At 39.7% G+C, this 21,803-nt stretch overlaps 1 long non-coding RNA gene across 2 annotated transcripts; it reads left to right on the forward strand.

Moving 5' to 3' along the window:
* Positions 1-4,358: 4,358 nt before the first annotated feature.
* Positions 4,359-21,693, forward strand: LOC125326793. Of its 2 annotated transcripts, XR_007204001.1 has the most exons (3): positions 4,359-4,729; positions 15,510-15,645; positions 20,460-21,376. It is a non-coding gene; the product is annotated as an uncharacterized LOC125326793 (long non-coding RNA). The 2 variants fall into 2 exon arrangements; XR_007204002.1 differs by lacking the exons at positions 15,510-15,645; positions 20,460-21,376 and adding an exon at positions 21,627-21,693.
* The last annotated feature ends 110 nt before the right edge of the window (positions 21,694-21,803 follow it).

Here is a 21,803-nt window from a genome sequence, read left to right on the forward strand (position 1 = left end):
AAAATTTATTTATGTAGATAGAAAAAATAAAACATCTAATTTTTTTTTCAAAGCTAGATTTAGGCTGGTGTTATAAAAGTCATTCTCTATTTATGCCTCCCCAGCCTATGCACTAACTGAAGCAGGGCACCCCTAGGCAAATTATAGGTTATCGTGTAATTGTACACTGTATCATAATGTATTCACTCTAGAAGGCAAAATTAAAGATACATTTACTTTCATGGGAAGAAAAAAGCCAGTAATGATGATGAACATTTTAGAAGCCTGTATTTGCTAAGAACAGAGAATTAAAAGGCTTTTAGCAAATGGACTTTTTCTAACTGGTAAAAGTATTCCATTGATATTCTCCACACTTACAACCCCAGCACTGGGAGCAATAATGGAAGTGATGTTAGAATTAGGGTTCAAGGCACTGAGGCTCAAATTGCTGTCATCATCAAGGGGAAATGCTACAACTAATCACAGATTCTCAAACGATCAGCTGGCCTGATTTAGTCTGATAACCCATCAAGATTGGATACTGAACATAAGCAGGATTTTCTGGAAATGGTTTGTGTATAAATTCTTAATGTGACTTCTGTTCAGATCTTGTCCTCTTTACATTCAGATTTTTAATTACTTTTTGTAGTACCTTATGCCATTTGACAAAAAACATACTTAATAAGCAGAAGGTGTTTTCATGGAGGTTTTCATGGAGGTTTGCTTTAGTACAAACCCAAGAGTGAGATCTAAGAGGACGACTCACAAGAGTTAGTACTCACAATGTCCTCAGCTGTCTCAGATTCAGAATGAAAATAAGCTAAAACTTTTCACTCAGCAGGTTTCTGTTCCTTGTTCTAGTAGGTAATTAATTTAAATACTAATAAATTATCATCAACTTTTATCTTTTTCCTGTTGCTGGAATAACAAATCAACTCCCAGTATTATTCAAAGGGTACCTTACAGGTATGTATCTACCTATCAGCAAAGTCCAGGAGTACTCCAATTCTACATTTCAGTTCATGTCTATTTCCAGTAATAATATTAACAACACGACTTAATAAACTAAATTGTACAAAATTGGAATTTACCCTTGAAAATATGCAATTCCCATATGCAGCCACTGGATGGACTTATGGAACCAGTGAAACCTTTTGACTGTAGACAAGATGCAGAATCAAGTGAGCAACTGGCAAGAAATTTCCCTTCTGGACAGGAGAAGCTTTCTGCAAAAAAGGGCTTGCACCTAAAAAAGCAAGGTACCAGCAGGGATTTTAGCTTCTCCTCTTCAGTCGAGTACTTGTTTTTCAATACATTCAGTTTAAGAACAATTAAGTTGTTGAAATGAACCAGAGTGATAAGAAAAACTAGTTTGTAGAACATACAGGTCAGTTCCAAATGTGATTATTTGGCATTAAAGTTTTAGGGTAAATGCACTAAAAATTGTACTGAAGAGAACCGGGGGGGGGGGGGGGGAGGTTTATTCAGTTTGCGAACAGAAGCAGATCATAGTTATTTAAAATACTGCTTAATTTTTAAAGCTTATGCTGCCTTAAGGTGCTCATGTTCTTTAAGAATAAAATAGAACAGTATTTGCTTAAGCTCCCTTACCATTTTCTGGAATAGGAACTTCCATAGCAAGTGTAAAGCAAGCCCTGCATTAAGAGTATGGTCATCCATGAATATAAAAACTTCATTTCCTTTTTTAGTGCAGGTGTTAAAATTACTCCTATTTTGTGTGTATTATATTTTTTAGGATCTAAAAGGGGATCATGTGGTTTTCTCATTTTGTCTGTCTGCCCTCACCCAGGTGACAGGACACCCTCTGTCTGTCCCAAACAACTTAGAACGGCACCAAACCTAACTCTGCATGCCTTTCTTTTGTCTTTGTGTTGTGAAGGTCATATGCAGAGTCTGTGTAGTGAATGAATGTCCTCTGGCTCTTTCTTTAATTGCATGGGATAGTCTTACTGGGTACCCATTATAGCCAGGATGAATGAGAGACAGTGAGAAAAAAGCACAGGCAAGGAAGGCTGGGTCAGGTTCAGCGCTGCTGTCTATTGCTTTCAGTCCTCTTCTGGAATAAAGCATGAAAGGCACTGCAGACATTTGTCAATCAACAACCCGTTCCCAGCCTAATTCACTTCCTCACTGTGTGTAACAGCAACTCTGTGGATAATAAAACACCTGCAGAAAAATCACTCTGGATCTCACTGATTTCACTGCCTTCTACCATATGCTTCAAATTCCTGTTATTTTTCAGAAAAGCAAACAAAACCACTTACAGGGCCCAAAGAAACTAACTGAGCAGCCACATTTAAAATTTCGCCTGCACTTTAACACCATTCTAAGTCAAGGAGCTGATATTCATGAATTAATTGCCTACAATGATCACACAAATCATGGAACAGGATGGAATGACACCTCTTACACTGACAATAATCATGGTGCCCATCACTGGACACAAAAAACATGCAGTGTGTCCCTGGCATGCCAGGACTCCTGAATGCCATATGCTGTCCTGACCTCAGATGGGGGAATACCATCTGGCATAAAAGCCCCACAGTTGGCACTGCAGACTGCAGGCTCCAGGCTCCTCTCTCTCCCACCCCACTTCTCACCCTACCCCTCTTGACAATTACAGAAACAGCAATCTTGCAGGAATGAAGTCAGGCTACAAGAATATTGAATGACTGAGTCAGAGACTAGGAATGGGGCTGGAAACTCCAGAGCTGCCTGATACATATCATTGCCTAAAAGCAAAATTGTGACAAATCAGGTTCCTCTGTACCACTCACTAGGCAATGAGATCCCTTCTCTCTTCCCCCTACTACATACAGTGTCATGTCACAGGGGTGCGCTTTCCTGCTAAAATCCTCCCAGAAAACATCATACCTCAGCCAGAAATGCTTCCCTCTGCGAAGCCCCTGAGCATAACTTGCTATTCTTGGCTTGTTCTGACCTCCTTTAATTTCTTGACCTTGTTCTGGAACGAGGTGTTGGTCCACTTTTAATCACACCAGACCAAACAAACAGCAATCTTCCCATACCAGTGTTGATTTGGAAGCCTTTGCTAAGCTGTGGCACTGGGAATCTTCCACCATACAGAGATTAGGTCATAGACTTCCTTCCAGGGTAGGTGGCACCAGGAGCTGCCAGCTCCAAGCTAGGACAGTAAAATGGGTGAGGCAGCATTCTAATATGACACAGGGTGATGTAGCCAGAGCCTATGGAATTACTGGTACCACTAATCTAACCACCTACATAAGCAAATCAGGTGAATCATCTGCCTTACTGGTCTATCAAGCCTCTGGCACACACATGATACCGGGTATATAATGGGGGACTGGCTCACATGAATTAGATTTTTAAAGCACTTCTAAATTACATGTTACAATTCAAGTTGCTTAGAGACACAAGCTCAGTTTAGGAGTGGTCCTCCTTCAGACAGAAAATCTAAGTGATTTCTTATTCTGCATGAACCACTAAATACCAAACTGTTTACTTCTATAAATAGAATATTTGTCTAAAATTCTAAACCCAAAGAATTGCAAAATAATCTCATTATTCTATTGATACGGCAATTTTTTCAGTCTACGCTGGTTAGGAAATATGAAGTAAGTATCTATAGCTATAATACTGCTTTTAAGTAGAGCTCTATCAGGCAATTAGCTGTTAGGCTCACAAATGACAAAGCTGGTGCAAAGCTCTGAACCTTTTTACTCACAGATTGTTTGGTAAATTGGTTTATTTGCATTGGATGCACCACTGAAATTGTTCAAATTAGTAACCAATCAGTTCCTGTTACTATACACCTGAAAGTGTAATAGCAAATCTGTCCTGTTACAGCCAAATGACAAATATCAGGAAAACTGTTGCCAAGGCTGCCTGGTTTTTCTGTGTTGAGGCCTGTGGATTCCCACCTGTCCTGTGCAAAGCCACTGCGTATATTAAGTCGCAGCACAGGCTAAGCACAGCTTGGAACTCTGCAAGTGTGGACGACATATGACATTCAATATGAATTCCCCTCACTTAATTAACATCATGTACTTTCTCTGACACAAAACAAAAAAAAAAAATTAGTAGCATATTCTTAAAATTTAGAGATCTGGCTTTGATTTTTGGGCATTTGTGCATGCCATTCTGAGGAAGTAACAAGACAATAGTGCTCACAGTGCTCAACCCTGACATTTGGAATGTCTAAACCTCATGCTAAATTTTTTTTTGCACATCCAAAGTGGTTACATACACTCATGCTGATAAGTGTTTCTTATCTCCTGACATTTCAGATTAGCTTTTTAAAGGCATAATGACTATCAGGACATGTTTCCGTGTGTTCTGTAACACATTTCTACTCAGTTCAGACTTTAATTTCTGATACCCCACACACACATAACCTTTTCTCATTGAAAGCAAATTCCCATGCAAATGTGAAGGAAAAAGAAGAAATCTGAAAGGAAAAATAGTAATTTGCAACTCCTGAAAAACAGAAGAAAAAATTGATTCTATTCCGGAGAACAGCTGCTTTTATTTATGCATAATCAAATTCCAAAGCCAGAAGTTGGTAAGAATGGATTTATCTCCCCACTATCTAATATGTATCCAGAGCTGACCAATTGAGCTCATCGGTACAACAAAGCAGGTCCTGACCCAGGGTAACCCAACCCTTATTTTGCTGCTCTGCAGTGACTCCTTGTCCTGTGTCCCCGCTATCCATGCCTGACTTTGATCCTCACTGCTTTACAATGAGGTATGTCTTCTTATTAATTGTTTCTTTATTTAAACTTATGAAAATCAGATGTGGAAGTGTGCTACACAGTGTATTTCCCCTTAAAATTGCAAGTCTTGCAGTGCTTGCTAATGTGCAGATTGCGTGCCATAAATCCACCCTCATTAGCCAGCCAATCCAACACTAATAAGGGAATGGATTCCTTGAGAAGGAGTGGGCAGGACAATGCAGGGTATTAATTTCATGTACCAATATGCATTGGTATGTACCAATATGTATTCTAATTTCATGTACCAGGATGCATTTCCTCTTCCGCCATTCAGAGCCGCTGGATGAGCTCAGAGCTAATGATGACTCTGAAAATCAGTGGAATGGTGTTTATAGGTACATTTGAGACAAATATTGATGGAAATGGAGGCCACAATTACATAGAGAAAACGTACACTCAATTGTTTGGTAATTAAAAAGAGTGGTTTAGCATAAATAATAGAACTCAGTACCAATAGAACGGAGAATGTACTGTGACCTTTTTTTGTAAGATGCTGTTCTTGCATTAAGTGACTTCTAAATATAGCAGCATTCTGTAGCCAGACTACTTAGATAAACTGGAGTGGCAATGCTATTTCATCTAAAAATAGAGAAACACTTCTCCCTCGAAATACCTAGAGCCTGTACCTATGGTCTTGCAGGCAGCTGAAGGCAGTCTGTTTGCACAGTCACGGAAAGCAGCCGTCCTGTCCTGTCCTCCATCTCTGTTTGTAAGGATCTGCTCGTGGTGATAAAGCTCCACTTTACACAATGGTATTAATCCTTGGTCAGAGGCAGGAAATTTGGCCTAATTTCTTCCTTGGCCAAATGCCGTCAAACACACACCTCTCTGTGCTCTGATCATCAGGCTAACACTTTGCTCTTGGATGAGGGCCGGAGTAAAGGGAATGGTCAGGCACTGGTAATACTTGAAGTTGTGCTACTTGAAGAGAAAAGGGAATTCCAGGCTCATTGGGTAAGATGGAAAGTATGAACACTAATCCTTTAATGTAAAAAGAAACAAAGAAGGAACTCATCCTCATGACATGATGCCCAACTGTAGGTATGGGAAACACAGCTCCAGAGATGAACAAGGGGGAAAAAAAGATTCAGCTTTCTCATATGTGAGCCACTAATTACTGTCCATTAAAATCCAAACAAAAACCCCGATCCAAACCACAGATTTGTCTTCTAAAATTTTAAGAGTCTGGATTTTTTTCATGCATCCAGGTGGAACCTGCATGTTTATTATTAATTTTGCTTTATCAAGTATTATATTATTAATTTCATTTACTCCACATTAATTTACTTTATCAAGTCTGCAGTCTCTACTGCAAGGCAGCAGTCATATAGAGTCCCCAATTTCCATCTCTGCAAAGTTATGTGAATAATGATGAACAATGACGGGTATTTCTAAAATGTAGCTTAAATCATTGTCTACAGAAATTGGATTTGTTACCCCGGTGTGCAACAAGCCAAAAATTGCACACTTGAAAGGGACATTGATTATTTATTTCAGAGTTGCACAAGCCTGGGTGCTCAGTGATACTCCACAAATGAAGCACACCAACTACCAAAACTTTTTACATTTTACACATTTTAGCAAACAAAGGGGTTAGTGTTCATTGGCTACAAGTTACATAGTTCTCTTATTAATTAGTACTCTATCTTCCATGGGTTAATTATTCTCTCACTTCTAATCAGTCTGCATGCTCACTCTTTCTCTTCTTTTGGGTCAGTGGGTTTCTTGGGTTGGTGGTCCATGGGTTGGCCACAGATTTACCCCTGCCAGAATTACCTTTTATCCAGTTGGAGCTGATTATAGCACAATTGCTGAGTTAGAGTTATTAGTTTCCTCCGTATCTTGGGGGTTCTGCCAAACATCCTTGTAGCCCCTAAATTCTGCATTCTTTGTGTTCTCTATCAGTGGTACATCCTTCTTTCCAAGCTTGGTATGAGATCATTGAAGCATCTCCAGCCCTAAACCTTAACAAGGCAATTCTACCAACAAGTAATTTGTCTTTGTAACACCTGGACATCACTTAGATCTTGCTAGCTGCTACCTGTTTCAGAGTTTTAATCTCCTTTTTTGCTATTTAGGCTTGACAGTATACAAAGATCAAACATATAAGAACACCCTTTCTTAAGAAAATTTTATATATTCCACATTTTGCAACAATCAACTGTCAGACTTTTTGAAAAGGTACAGACATCGCCGTTCCTATTTTTTGGGTTCTTCTTTCCTGAATTGTACAAAAGAGTGATGAGGCTACAGAGCAATTTCTACCTTTTTCCCTTCCTTTGGGCTGCAATGGTTGCCTTTTGTTTTTAAGATGCTTCCAATTGTTAATACCAAGGAGAAGAGAATTGCTGTTATAAAGATTGTGAACAAGGAGACTGCTTGAAACCCTGTGTCATGGGCCTTCTGACATTTTTCCACAGACATCATGCACAGAACTTTTATCCTCAGCCTCAAAAGCAGTCAACACCTCAAGACTCTTTCAGATTGGACTGTCCTGTTAAACCAGTATCACTGCTGCTCTTTACCAAAGAGCCTTTTCATGAGCTGCCATTCAGTCATCCAAATTTTTAGTTCAAAGAGCTACCATGTCCTCCTATATCCACAGGAACTCTCACACCAAGGCAGAACATCTCACTTAGATGAACTCCCAAGTGCAAATCAGTAGAGAGGATACAGGAGAAAAGAGCAAGTATTAGCCACAAACTCTGCTGATCCCCAGCAAGACAATCATAAACTGCCCATTCTAATTGAAGTCTGCAGTCAGTTACAGAGCTTTGTTGCCTTTTGTTCTGGATCGTGAAGAGCAGTTGCAATATGTTATTTCTAATTCACTTTCAGAACATGGAGTAAGAAGGTATTTAAACAGGGAGACAAGGCTGTATCAGCTGCTCTTTGAAGCAGGCTATAAAAGAGCAGTTTTATTGCAGCTGCCATAATGAGGTAACACTTGTATTCCTGCCTGTAAAATGTCTGGAATTCAGTCTGATTTGAACTTTGCAGAATGTTTGCATATGTGGGTCAGTTCACAAGGCAGGACACTGTAAGTTGTTTGCTGTATCTGAGACACGTTGTACAGATCAAAGAGAAAGAAATAGACTGTTCAAGGTGGCCAGGTGGCTGCTGGTGGCTGGGAAGTGCTGGCTGAGAGTGTATTAGTGACACTGCAGCATCTCAGAACACGAGGAATTGTTTTCTAAAATAATCTGTTTTAGCTGGGCAGGAGGAAGGAAAGGGAGCTGTTTGCTTTTCAATCTGCTGCTCCTTCTGGTTGTCCACTTCTATAACTGTGATCTACTTCAGAGTAGAAAAAGAGTAAATATAATCAGCTATAGATGGGACTCCTGCAGTTCAGAAACCTGCTATTGCCTGCAGCACAGCTAAAGGCGTAGAAAATTTAGCTGAGATGTGAGATTTTATGATTGTATTAGCAAATATCGAAGTGCCACTGAAGACACACACTCCATAAATGGGTTGGAATGGAACTATTCACAGCTGATTGCAGGAGCAGCAGAGGGGAGGAGCACAGGTACAAACTACAGCAAACGCAGCTCTACTGATGCATGAAGGGCTGTAGTCTTGCCAGACCAGCAGGTGATTATTCCCCTTCCCCATCCTATTTTGTACAGAGGGAGGAACAGATCACAGGTACCCACAATGACATATCTCCAGCTGGGCTTCTTTAAATTCAAACTATGTCTGATAGCACAAATAGAATTCCTGATTTTTTATAGGCAATAATAATAATAATAATAATTTTTAAACATTCTTGCACTGAACAATGCTTTTACAAAAAATATATATTTTTTAAATGAAATCAAAAAAGAGTATGAAAGGGTGCCACAATGAAGCATTTCATCTACGAATGAAGTTGTGCTTTGTTTTCCAAGGTTAATTATCAAAAACTTCTAAGATCCTGCTAGAAGAAAGAGAACTCTTTCGTTTTTAATACTAGATCAAATTTTCTTTCTTAATAATTCTTTTCCTTAAAAGAAGAGTGTTTTTTCCTCTTCTTTTCATATGTGCAGCCTTTAATTAGTCTGTTAGACAAAAGCAGTATTAGCTAGACTCTGTCACAATTACCCACATTTGGTAGCTAATTACTCCTTGAATAGTCTTAAGGCTACCAGCAATTTTAGTACAATTGGCAGCCTGGGGCCCCCAGGAGCTGTTCCAGCAGCCAAGAATAGCTGGAACAAGGGGGCGGGCCAGCCGTGACCCTTTCTCCTCAGCCACAACCTAACATATCCACTATGCCAAAGGCAAGAGTAACACAGAAATGAAAATATTCCCAAGTGGCTAAATGTGCTCTCTTTATAGCCTTTTTAAACTAATGGAGTGGCATAAAGGGACTACGGGGAAATAGAAAATAGGACCTTTTAAATGCTAAAGCATTGGCAGGACTACTAATGATTTTTCAATTTTGCAATGTTCCATTAAAACAACAGTACAAAACACTTATATGGGATCAAATTCTGACACAAGACTTTTATTCTAGTGCAATTTTATTCACTGATGCCTCATATTGCAACAATTTACATCACTGCAATATGGGTGTCAAGACAGTAAAAAAACGCTGACTTGATTTAGTAGCATTTCACATGCATTTTACACAGGTAGAAATTACTTCACAAGGGACACAGAAATGTCTGTGATTTCAGTAAAATTACTCCTGCTGTACACTTGTGTGACATCAGTGGAAGACTAAAATTAACATAAAAATTTAAATGAGGACTTCAGTTTTAAATACACTGCTAATTCAGATTCTATTCCACAACTGCAAAAAGCATTGCTCTGCAAATTCAGCAGTAATGTGCTTGTAAAGAGGAAGGAATTCCTTTTTAAAAACTTCACAAATATTTGAGGGATCCCTTTCCACTACATTCTTTAAATTTAATCTTTAGCTTACCACTGTTGATGAGCAAATTGATATGAGTACATGGATGTGGCAGCATTGCAGAGGCTCACTGTAGGATGGACACAACAGCAATAGCTCAGCTCAGTTGTCAGCAGCAGCATCACAAGGCTGTAAGTTTGGAGACACATTGCCTTTGGCAGCAGTATTGACTTAAGGTACTTCCAACCATTTTTCCCTCCTTGCTGCCTGTCCTGTTCTCCCAAGAGCCATATGACTTTTATCAACACAACTGTGTGTTAAGGTCACCCTGTGAATCAGGTCTAGGGGATATAACAGGTATTAGAGAAAAATTCTGAAGGAAAAGCACTGTTATTCAGTTTAACCTGATTCAGTCTCATCATCCAGTTCCCAAACATAAACACATACAGCTGTGCTGGCACAGCTGAAAGGGTTTCAGGAACAAGTAGCTGGCAATTGAGGTGGGTCCTGGCAATGCCTGGAAACAGGAGGCTGCTGGCAAAAGTGTGCATGGAACAATACATTTACTGTTGTCCAGCCTGGCATTGCTTACTTGCATGTGCACTGGCCAGTTACAGGGCTGTGGTCCACAACTTCAAGTACTGCAGTAAGCTGAGGCACCAGAAATCCTTTAGCAGTGTTTGTCAGGGAATTTGCCTGCCTTTCTGGGAGCAGAGCAGGGATTGGAGAAACGACAGTGTTCTTAGCACCTGACTGGAAACCACCAGCAGGGAAACAAAAGTAACACATATCAAATTTGGGTTCCACCAAAGTGCAAACCTTGACCCTCCTGACTACCTTTAGCAAAAGGTGCTCCTCAGCTCAGCTGCTCAGTGGGAGTTATCCTAAGGTCTCATCCAAAGCCCTGTCCAAAATCCTCTCTGGCTTTAAGGTCCAGAAGGATTCCCAAGATAACTCTATGGTGTCCTGACTTGAGATTTCCTGCCAGCTGTGCTCCCTGAACATCAGAGTCCAGGACCTGAAGAACAGACAAGTGCAGCAGATTCTGAAGCGATAAAATTACTTCCTAAAAATGGTCTTGGTCATAGACTGGATAGTAGGAGAGATGGATTGTAGGACAGACAGAACAGCTATTGTGGAAAAAAAAAAAATCTAAATAAAGATAGTCCAACACTGGAGCAGGTTGTCCAAAGGTGTCTCTTGACTCTCCATTCTTCAGAACTCAGCAGGACAAGGCCCCAGTCAATCTGATCTCAAACGGTCCTGCTCTGGTCTGAGACTGACCAAGTGACCTCCAGGATTCCTTCAAATTAAATTATTAAATCCCTTCAAATTAAATTATTCTGCAATTCTGTCACCAAGGAGTGCAATGTGCATGACTGATGAGGCTTCAAGGATTTGAACTGGGTAATGCTCAGGAACAATCCGAAAGAGCAGCTAAAAAAAGCAAAGCCTCAGCCTATCCTTTTTATCACTTATCCATTTCCTCAAGCTCATAAGGTCACCAAAAAACCCCCTTACTTTTAACTTTAATTCCCCACTAAACTATGACAGGTAAGCACTTGATAACACAGGTGGCTGGAGAAGCTCAGTGTTTAGAAGCAATACCTGGAAGGTGAAGAGTTCTGTCCAATTTTCAGTTTTAACAGTAACAAAGGTTTTGATCTTGGGTTTTGAGCCTCCTTCCTGATAGTGGAGATCACATGTCTTTTCCCACCTCTTATTTCAAGTGCTTTGGAAATGAAGGAAATATCCATAGCTCTGACACTGCTAGTAGTTGCATCAGAGCAGTGAGGGAAATAGGAGTTTGTTTGTAGCACAGGAAATGCTCTCACCCTTTCTTAGTATCTCTTAGTACAGAGCTCATGGCAAGCCTTGACATCGGGGAAGCAAGGCCTCAAGTGCAATTCAGGAAACACTGAGAAGGATAAGGATAGGTAAAAGGCCTTAACTTACCTTTCCAACACGAAAAAGAAGTAAAATAAATTCTTATTTACAAGAACAATATTATTCTTATTTTCTGTAAGGCTGGAAGACCTTAAGAGACCTACCCAGGAAATCAGAAAGTGGTTTTGCCTTGCATTAGAGCCTTTCCAAGCACTTTTTGTTTGGGGGAATTCCTTTTCTATCATCTGTGGGCAAATCCTAAGTTAGGTGTGTCATTATCATCGCTGTGCAATGAGCTCTAAGCACACTGGGAGTTAACAGTATAGCAATTATAATAATTGTATATAATTATAAATTGTGTAAAATGTTTCTGTGCATTTTGCCCCACTAGTGCAATGTGAGGGCTATGGGGTTTTTACAGATTTGTATCTAAAAAAGGCTAATTAGACCTATACAAAACCTCTACACACGACATGTTAAGAGCACCAGGAATTAAAGCAAATAAATACTATGTGCACACAGCATCATATTTACACCAATGTCTTACAATGGTAAGAGAAATGGCTCTTAATAAATTCTTCTACAGTGCAGCGTACAGCCAGAGTATTTCTTTGAGAGAAGACCAGATAGCAATAGGGACGATGGGAGGAAGGGAAATAGGAAGGTAGAGGAACACAGGGCTACATCCATTCCTGAGAAATCAAGTCTCTGCATATCAAAAATCCCCTGGTATATTTCTCCCACAGGTGTGTAGTCACATCCCACTAACTATTCTCTTCCATATTGTCCATGACCAAAATGGAGGAGTAAATTGTCAATGTCTTTTCAAAATATCCTGTTTATTTTGAATTCTGATAAAGGCCCAGCACATGTGAGTTTTCCTTTTGGATATCTTCACATCTTTTGCTCTAATGCAATGTTGCACCAGGGCCTGTCACCAAGCTCAATTCACAAGTGGCCTCCAAAAGTTTGAATTCTAGTCTTCCCTGTATTTTTGCCTTTCCTACGCAAAGAGCAAGAAGATGCAGGAGTTCAGCATAGCATTCATGGGAAGGGCACAGAAGTGGCAGAGGAAAATTCTGACTCCTAGAGTGTGGTGTTACACAAATTTGCTGTTATTCCGTAAGAAAATGCATCAGGAGAAATCACATGCATGGGTTTCTTTTTTCACATGACTCTGATTCCCACCTGGTTTACCCCAAATTAACAGGCCTTATCATTCAAGGAGATTGGATCCTCTTGGAGCATCTGGGTCAGCCATACTCAATAATCTTCGGTAGCTCCTTTACTTCAAGATTTGTGGTCAGTCCTGAGACTGTGAGCATCCACAACAGCCTGTCTAAGAGAGTGCCTCTATAATATCTGCTGCACAGCAGCTGGATCCATTCCATCCCAAGTGCACTGGAATCACAAACAGCACAGCAGGTGTTTCTCTTGCAGGTAGAAGTCAAATATATAAATCACTTTCTGGGTTAAGTATCCTCATATGTAGCAAATTGCTATGTATCATCAGACCTTAACAGTGTATTTCATCAACTTTCACTTGGAAGTGTTTTCTGCTGATGAGCTTTTTGCAAAATTCAACCCCAAAGGGTGTTTGAACTTCTTTTCTTGTACAGCTTTAGTACTTGCATATAATGTAATGTGATTGCAGTTAAAACAGCACCGCTGGTGCAGATTACATCAGAATGGTCTGGAGTCCAAGCCTGTGTCTGGAGTGAGTGATGGGAGTGTTTTGTAGGAGTTGAATAGTGGTGCACTGCCAGGAGCCCAGGTTATTCCTCCACAGAAAACTGTGTTAAAAATACCAATTTCTCAGTACAATCTGGTCCCATTTGGAGAACAAACATAATCTTTTAAGAAGCAATAGTGGTAGAAGAAGTAGTAATGGAAGAACGCTAAAGATGCTTCAGCTGTGCCAAGACTGATTTTGGAAAGTTCACCAAAATGCATGCAGGGAAATAAAATGGCTCTTCAACTGCTAAAAAAGTAACTTCTTCATTCTTCCAACAGTGCTAGCTTAGTAGAGTAACAGCTCTACAAGCTCAGACCTGCATAACAGGATTTCTTGTTTAATTTGGGGTGTGCAATGTTTACATTAGATGAGTATGTTGCTTATTGATTATTGATTCTAATTTTTAGGGGTCTTGTACCTGGAAAACTTTTATTAGCATCACTCTCCCAATTAGGAGGACACTTTTATTCACACTGTTATACCACCACCATTGGTATAGATGTAGTCATACCACAACAAATGGGACTTACAGCCCCCAGTACATGCTGTACTTTCCAAGTGTTCTTGTATCCATATGACTGCATCTGCTCCAGGATACCTTTTCCTACTTTAACTTATGCCTGGGATGGAGGTACAGGTATGTTCTTACCTTACGTTTGTCAGGGATAATACTCCTTTCCGTTTATTCCACATTGCCATCCCTTTTGCCAGGTCTGCTCTAAGTTCCCAGCTCCATTTGTTTTCATGCACTTTGCAGATTAGAGAAAAAAAATCAGCGGGCAGCACAAGCTGCCATAATCCCTGCTATTCTTCAGTTAAATCTGTTCCATAGGCTAGTCTAGAAAACACCCAAAACTTGCTGTTCTAGCCCAGTAAAGACTGCAGTACAGGTGGAGGCAGAAACAGGTAGCCAGGGTGGCCTAAACAATGCTAAGCAGTGCTGTCATTGAATGTTGCATTGCATTCAGTCACAATCCCTGGCCAAAGACTGACAATGGTGCACTGACAAAAATAAGTTAATACATTCTAAGGAAATTTGAATGAAAATTAACAAAATCCCAACAAAAGTCTTACATGACCTCAGTCTATTTTATATGAAAATTGGTAAAACTTGCATATACTTACTGATGGATTTGGCCCTCCAGCTTAGATCTCAAAAGTCATTGGGTTCACACTCTAATGTTCTGGTTTGCTATCTTCACTTTCCCACAACTATTGTCATGACAATTCAGCTTCAGAACGAAATGTCAAGGATGCATAATATGACACAGAAGCTACATATTTAAAAGATGAAATATGGTGGGAAACACAAAATCAAATTGTTTCCTTTCACAATATGGGCCCAAACCTAAGCAAATAATTTCAAGAATTATGTTTCTAACTATCATTATGACTAATTTTTTTCCCACCTCATTATTTACATTTACACATGAGTACACTCAAGATTTCTATACAAATCATATTCTGGAACATTTCTGTACCTGGCTAAGATGTAAAATATAATGTGAATTTGTGACTCTCCCCTTCTTTCCCTCTGAGGAAAAAATCGTCAGTCTATTTCCAGCTAATCAGATATAGACAAGCTTTGACTTGAAACAGATTTTTCTAAGGTCTTTGCAGGGTTTATAGCATATTAGGGTGGTAGGCTATCATTCTGCGTGATAGTAAATAGCTTGAAGAAATAATTTTGTCCCAGGAGAGGTCCTATCAGATGCAATACTGTCTGTTTGTACCACTCTAACTTTGTGCTGGATCAGGCATAATTTACCCAGCTCAACTGACAGAAAGCTGGCATAAACCCTGAATAAACAATGTAACATATGCTCTGGCTCATTTGGTAAAAATGCAGTCGTGGGCTCACACCAATACAGATCAAATTTCAGCTGCCAGGAAACCCCATATTCATAAATTTTATATGACTTACTGCAGAACCACATCCTTACATTGCTTCATTTTCTTCTACACATTAATTGAGTTGTAATTACTTTATGATGGGCACAAATAAAGAATACAGCATTATTTGAAATCTCCCTGACAAATACTTGTGTGCCATGAATCTACTGTAGCATAATGGTTCTTCAAGCAGGGAAAAACACGATCTCCAGAGAGTACCAATGCCTCTTCCATAACACTGGTGTACATGATTTTGTATCTTCATGGTCTCTACAGAAGTTAACACACAGAAGGCAAAGCAGACTGTGACATCCCTCTGCAATAAAGATGTTGGACTGGCAGTGTATCTGCCCCACTGGAGACAAACTCGTGTACCTTTGTGCTGCTTTTCACCTCTTTGCAGGCACTAATGGCACTGGAATGGAGGAAACAGGTTACTCTGACTTCCAACAGTTCGTAGACCTGCACAGGCTTTATGCTGTGTCTGAGCTCCGCTATGCACCTCTGCATACTTGAATCTCTTTTCAGCACAAATTACTGTAAGTACATGGTTGCTGTTACCTTTGGAGGAAAAGTTTAGGCTCTGAGATTACTTCTGCAAGACTGCATCAAACATAGATTTTAACAGCACAGTTCCCAAACACTTACCTCTGATAAAGACAACGTCTCTTTCTGACTCTCTCCAGGCTGTTTCTAATGCCCATCCAGTTTCCAATTTTAACAAACTGATCATTAAATTATAATACTGCATTCCTTCTTTGGAACATGGATTTCTCACTCAGTTTCAGCCTAGTCCTGGTCATGACTCAAAACCAAAAGGAAGACATAGGGGTACAGAGGTAACAGATGGATATACACGCACCAAGCCTGCTTTTGCAGTGTCTCCTGTTTTATTTAGCCATACACAGGCCTGCTAGGTGAGTGCAAAACACAGGTCAAGGGCTCCTATTTTAATTTCTTAGTATTATTTACTTCTTGAAAAGAGGTTTTAATAACCAATGATTTGCAAGGTATCTAGTGTAGCCCACTTGTGAATTAGAAGCTCTGAATCTAGCCTCAGATGTTCTCAGACTAATGTGTACAATCAAGAAAACATAACAAAACACAAAAATTACATTCTTCTTCTTTCCAGTTGTCCTTCAAATCTTTAAATACTTAATGTATTTATTATATGCACAATAATTACACTCCTCTCATCACTCTAGGATCTAGATTACTCCCAAAAGGATATGGCTGTCTCTTCTCAAATAAGGCTTGCCTACATAAACTACCACAGGGAGTACTTCCCCCCAGAAAAAGTCGGGCCAATAACTTTTCCTCCCAAAAGTTTTAACACCAGAAGAAATATAACTCCACTTCTGAAGGTCTTGAGGAATTTGGTCACGCTTATGTCAAAAACACTGTTTTCCAGAGTCAATCACTGAAAGGACAAACTGGAACCTTATTCAGAACCAGTGGCATTGCTTGCAGTTGTGGATTAGCAGTTGTTAACATACTCGGGTAAACCTCATCTACGTTCTCCTGACATTATTTTAGAAGCAAGTCCCAGACAATGTGGGACCTGCAGAGAAATATCAGCTATTGTTCTCAGCCACTGCTGAAACAGAACATGGGTTTGGCAGGCAGGACAACACTTCCTTTTATGCTACCAACAGTTTACACTTGTCTGTAGCCTACTTCATTTCATTTGAGAAACTGAAAGTGAGGACTCTGACAAGGTTTGGATCTTGTAAACTTTTGCTAGGAGTTGGTTTGAGCTGACTCACACTTCTGGGAAGCATCCATGCTTTTGAAAAGAAATCAGGAAGACTAAAATTAGAACGACTGCATGCATTCAGATGAGGCCATTTTAGGGAGTAGTTTATTGCTGATATATGGGGTGGTCTGGTGCTAGAAAAATGGTTTGGAACCACCATGTCTGTATGTTATGAGGTTTTATAGAGGCCTGTGGTGCTTCTTCTTTAAAAAACTTTAGCTTAAGTAGCCATAAATTTCGGCTGTAAAGCACCACAATCATTGTAAGGTTTCCACCAGGTAAGGGTTGATTGCTTTTTTAGATGACATGTCAAATTAAACATAAATCTTGGCCTGTGCTTTTCTGTGAGCATGGGATGGTGTTATATCTGATCTTACAGGTTGGCTTGCTTTACTCTTCTTCAAAAATTCTGGCATAATGGCCAGAATGCTTTATCACTAAGTGAACAAAAAATGTCTGAATAAACAACTTCATTAACATTAAAAACATACAAAAGGAAATGTTTAAGAGCAGGGCTATCAAACCTTCTGTCAGCTAAACAAAACCCTCGTCTTAACTACCTAGTAGAGTTTGGCAGACCAAACCTAAAGTGAAATCTGTGAAAATAAACTCTATAAATGCACTGTCATAACTTTTAAGTGCTCCACTATACAAGTCAGTGCTCAGGGACCTTGTAATTAGTCTTTATAGAATTTTTATCTGCACATAAAGTTTAGATGCTGGAAACTATTTGTTGCCCTTCTAGCAAGTGCTTTCTTTCCTCATTTTTCCTCATGCCATTAAGTTGTCAGTTTCTCGTCCTTTGTTCCTGTTGTACCTGCCGCAAGTTTGGAATTTGGTGTTCCTCTTCGGCATCTCCACAGCAATGTCACTGGGAATGAGATACAGTTTTTTGCTATCTGTACCAGTGGCTTTGCTCAGTCTCCTAACAGGCCCTTCCATTCTCTGAGCACCTGCAAAATTAGAGAAAGAGAATTTGTTGATCTGAGATTCCAAAGAAAAATATTGTCAGGCTTCTCTCTGATAAAGGCCCCAGTTTACAAACTGTAACACAAAGGCTGTGCTGTCTACGAAAAGAAAAGGTGTTCTGTTCTGGTAGAGGAATGTCTTCAGCCAATGGAAAGGTTTTGTAGACTCTGGTGACAATACCATGACCATGTATCAGTGAATGTGAGTGTTAGTAACAGAAATGACCCAGCAAAACTCACCTTATTCATCAAATCAATCAAAATTCTGGCTGTGCAATAGGTCTGTAGGTAGTATTTATTAGAAAGCAGCAAAGGCTACTGATGAGTTGCTGATGTAAATGATCCTACCTGATAAGCAAAATCTGACTGTATTCCTCAACTTCCTCCCCTTTCCTTATCAAAAATAGAAAAATACAAAGGGCAAATACTGAAATGAACATGAATTTTGCCACAGAGGACCTCAACAATTTACTCCTTCCTATGGCTGCTTGCCAAAGAACTGGAGCTGTATGTGTGCGCACAGTTTTCACACACACCCCTCCAAAAAGGAGAAGAAAAAAAATTACTGACAAGGACAGACTGACTTTTGGTGACTTTGAACCCTGACACGCTTTGTCCAATGAAGAGGTCTAATTATCATGACAACTCTACCTCAATCTGTTTCCCATTACGTGTGAATGATGCAGTTCTACATTACGACACCACACTGAAGAAAAGGCATCGAATGGTATGAATGGTGCCTATTTAAAATACACAGGTCACTGCTACGACACATGAACACTTGGTTGTGTATTTACCATTCTCCCTCCTCGATAAAGAGGTGCACTTTGGGATGGAATAGGCGCCATAAACGTCTATGTAAACTGCTTAAACGGCTTTTGCCCTTTACAGAAGCCGATCTTTCCATGAAAAACCAACACTGTAACAGATATGGCTAAAAAAATTTATGTTGGCTTGAGACACTGGCTCCTTCGCTTTGATCCTACAAAACAGTATGTACATGTAAACACAACAGCATTTTACAAGGATTATCCCAAGAGTTAAAATGAAAAACACCATTTATAAAGACTAAGAAATAACAGTTGCTTTTTTACCAATGAAAAATTGAGCTCCATACCAATAAGTCTGAGAAATATCCTAGCCCAAACCAGCACAGTAGGCCAATATGAATTTTGTTACGTGACTGTTCATACTGTATTTTCAAATTTTTTAATGAAATTCCTGAATAATTCAGCAGTCCTTCATTATAAGACATGATATTAAACAATTTTAGATAGGTCTACATGTAGAACTTTAAATAAATATAAAATAAATATGTGTAAAGGAATTCGGGCAGGTACAATTTTGAAATAAGACATCAAACATTGCACTGACCTCATCAATGTTTCCAAGCTGTATCAGCTTAAAACAAAATTGCCAGCGCATCCCATACATTAAGATGTGTTTAAAAATACCCCAAATCAATGGAGCTGATTGATTGTTCTGAGACTCCAAATGTATTCAGAAATCCCTACATTACTTCACACACAGTCCACCTCCTAATCTATCCCGAATGTAGCCTGTCCTTGTGTGATAAGAGATGTTTCTTCAGCTTCAAAATCAATGGAAAATAGGCCTCAGCCATGAGAGTGGCTGGTGTCAGAGTTCAATTTCTGTTCGTAAATCTGTGCTCTCCCTGTGCTTTTCCCTCAGTTCAGTCCTCTTTCCAGAGGCTGTAATAAGCAGTGTTTGAAAAGAAAAAGTGAACAGTGTAACTCTGAGTTGAGGCATTCACCTCCTAATGGATAAGTTATCCAGAAGATGAGGAAGCAGAACAAGAACTGTGTGTGAATATAGTGATGAGTTATTCACTTTCTAGGTGTTCTTCAAATTTTCTTAGGGAAAAAGAACCCTGTAAAATTAAACAATTACTCAAAACCAACCAAAGATATAACATCTGTAATTAGAAACCTCTTTCATACATTTTTTCAGGGCTTACTAAGCACTTCATGGGAAACTGTCATATATAAATATTATTACTATTTTGTTTGCTCCTCAGATCAAATCCATATGAGTGAACTAGCTGTGCATGGATTTCAGAATTTGAAAAACTCTGAGGGTTTTCTCCCCACAGAAAACCCACAGTGCCCAACTTTCCTTTCACTCCTTCAATCATATTGCTGCAATTACTCCCCTGACACCTGCAATTATATACATTAGCTATACCTGGGCTTCCCAATCATGGATCAGGATCTATGACAGCTGGCTGTCAATTAGATCCAAGTAAGATTTGTTCACACCTAAATAATCACTGAGAAGGGCAGGTAAAGAACAGCAGAAGCAGCACAGTAACGCTGAGAGACTTTTCGAGACCATTTATGAGTTGTGTAACTCTTACACTGTACAGGGACAGACTTTTTGTCTTGGCAAACCAGTCAGGCAAGGAAGAAACACTGGAAAGTCATAGTGGAGAAACTGCGTTTTCTGGCATTTCTCTGGCAGGTCAAGCTAACAGCACCATAATAAAATTTGACAGGTTTGGAAATAGTCTAATCCAGATTTATTTAGTAGTTGTCTGTTTTCTGGTGTTTAAATTCCTTCAAGTACAACTCTTCTAAATGTGGTCTTTTAAATTATTTTATTTCCTTAGGGCAGGTTCCTGAAACTCTTCTTGGTTTCCAGCTCTTATCTGGGGATCAAAAATAGCCACCATGGCTCACAGAACCTAAGCCAAGGTGCCCCAGCCAACCCCAGGTAGCAACATAATCTCTTAAGAAGGCATCCAGAACAGAAGAAACGAAGATTAAAATGAACGGTTGAAGTTGCCACATCAATTTCTTAAAGTATTCCTGCCAGGATTGAGCACACCACGGCATTCATGCAGTGGGAAACCACAGGTTTTCAAAGAAACATGTAGAATGATTTAGCCATTCTGGATGAATTTAGAGGCAAGGTCTTTTTAGGAAGATGGGTAAAAATACTTCACATCTCTTACCACTTGTTTTTGTTTTCTGAACCCATCTTTGAAATACAAAGGAAGTTAAGAGAACACATAAAGATGATGGGGAAAAGTCTGTATCAAACTTAGGAGGGAAGGAAATCCAGAGATACAGCTGCAACTCCATCTTTTTCTGATCTGCACCATAGCTGTGCCCAGACAATTTAAACATGTTATAATTCTGTAATAAAAACTGTTGTTAACCACAATCGAGCTGTGACTTGTTCACATAAAAGGACTTTCTTAATAGTGTTTACTTATACGTGTATTAAATAGAGCCTGCTGGGTTAAGGAGAATAGTGGTAAGTATTTTAATTGCAGGTCTTTAACTAGCAAGAACTTTATCCTGTTTCCTCACAGAGGTAGTCATTACCGAACCGGCTCAGAGGGCAGAAGATTAAGCACCTAAACCATTACACAGGGTGTTGAAAACTCGGGGCTTCATGTAAATGCCAAGTATCCTTAGTGTTCATTTCCCATTGGGTTTAGTCCCTTGCACTGTCTTCCCAGAAAAACATCTGAGTTTTCCAAGCGAGTTACATGGTAGTGAATTTCTCCTAAAGCTGGTATTAGGCAGGGATGCTTCAGCACCACGGAGTTACGTCGAGTAACAGCGTTTCTCAAGTACGAAGTACTCCCTGTACCAGCCGCAGAGAGTTGCGGAGCCAGGCTTACATTCCCTGGGCCCTGCTACACATCCATAGAGCAGCTCTTCTGTATTATCCCATGAGATGGTCAGGGCTGCTTGGGAACACGTTCACAAAGTGATAGGTGCAGAAGGGCTAAATTCTGCTTTCCGGTCTTTTGTCTTCTCTGCAGGTGTCCTACTGAGACGATCTACAGGCATCCTCTCTCCCCTTGGAAATAATAAAACCCTTAAGAAGTCTTTCTCCTCGCGTAACTGAGCAAACTCACCCCCGAGCACGGGTAGTGTAAGGAGGTATACGAGAGCCATCTATGTGCTGCCAGTGATGTATTTCACAGCACGGGAGGTGA

This window comes from Corvus hawaiiensis, chromosome 5, assembly GCF_020740725.1.
Source record: "Corvus hawaiiensis isolate bCorHaw1 chromosome 5, bCorHaw1.pri.cur, whole genome shotgun sequence".
Taxonomy (NCBI): domain Eukaryota; kingdom Metazoa; phylum Chordata; class Aves; order Passeriformes; family Corvidae; genus Corvus; species Corvus hawaiiensis.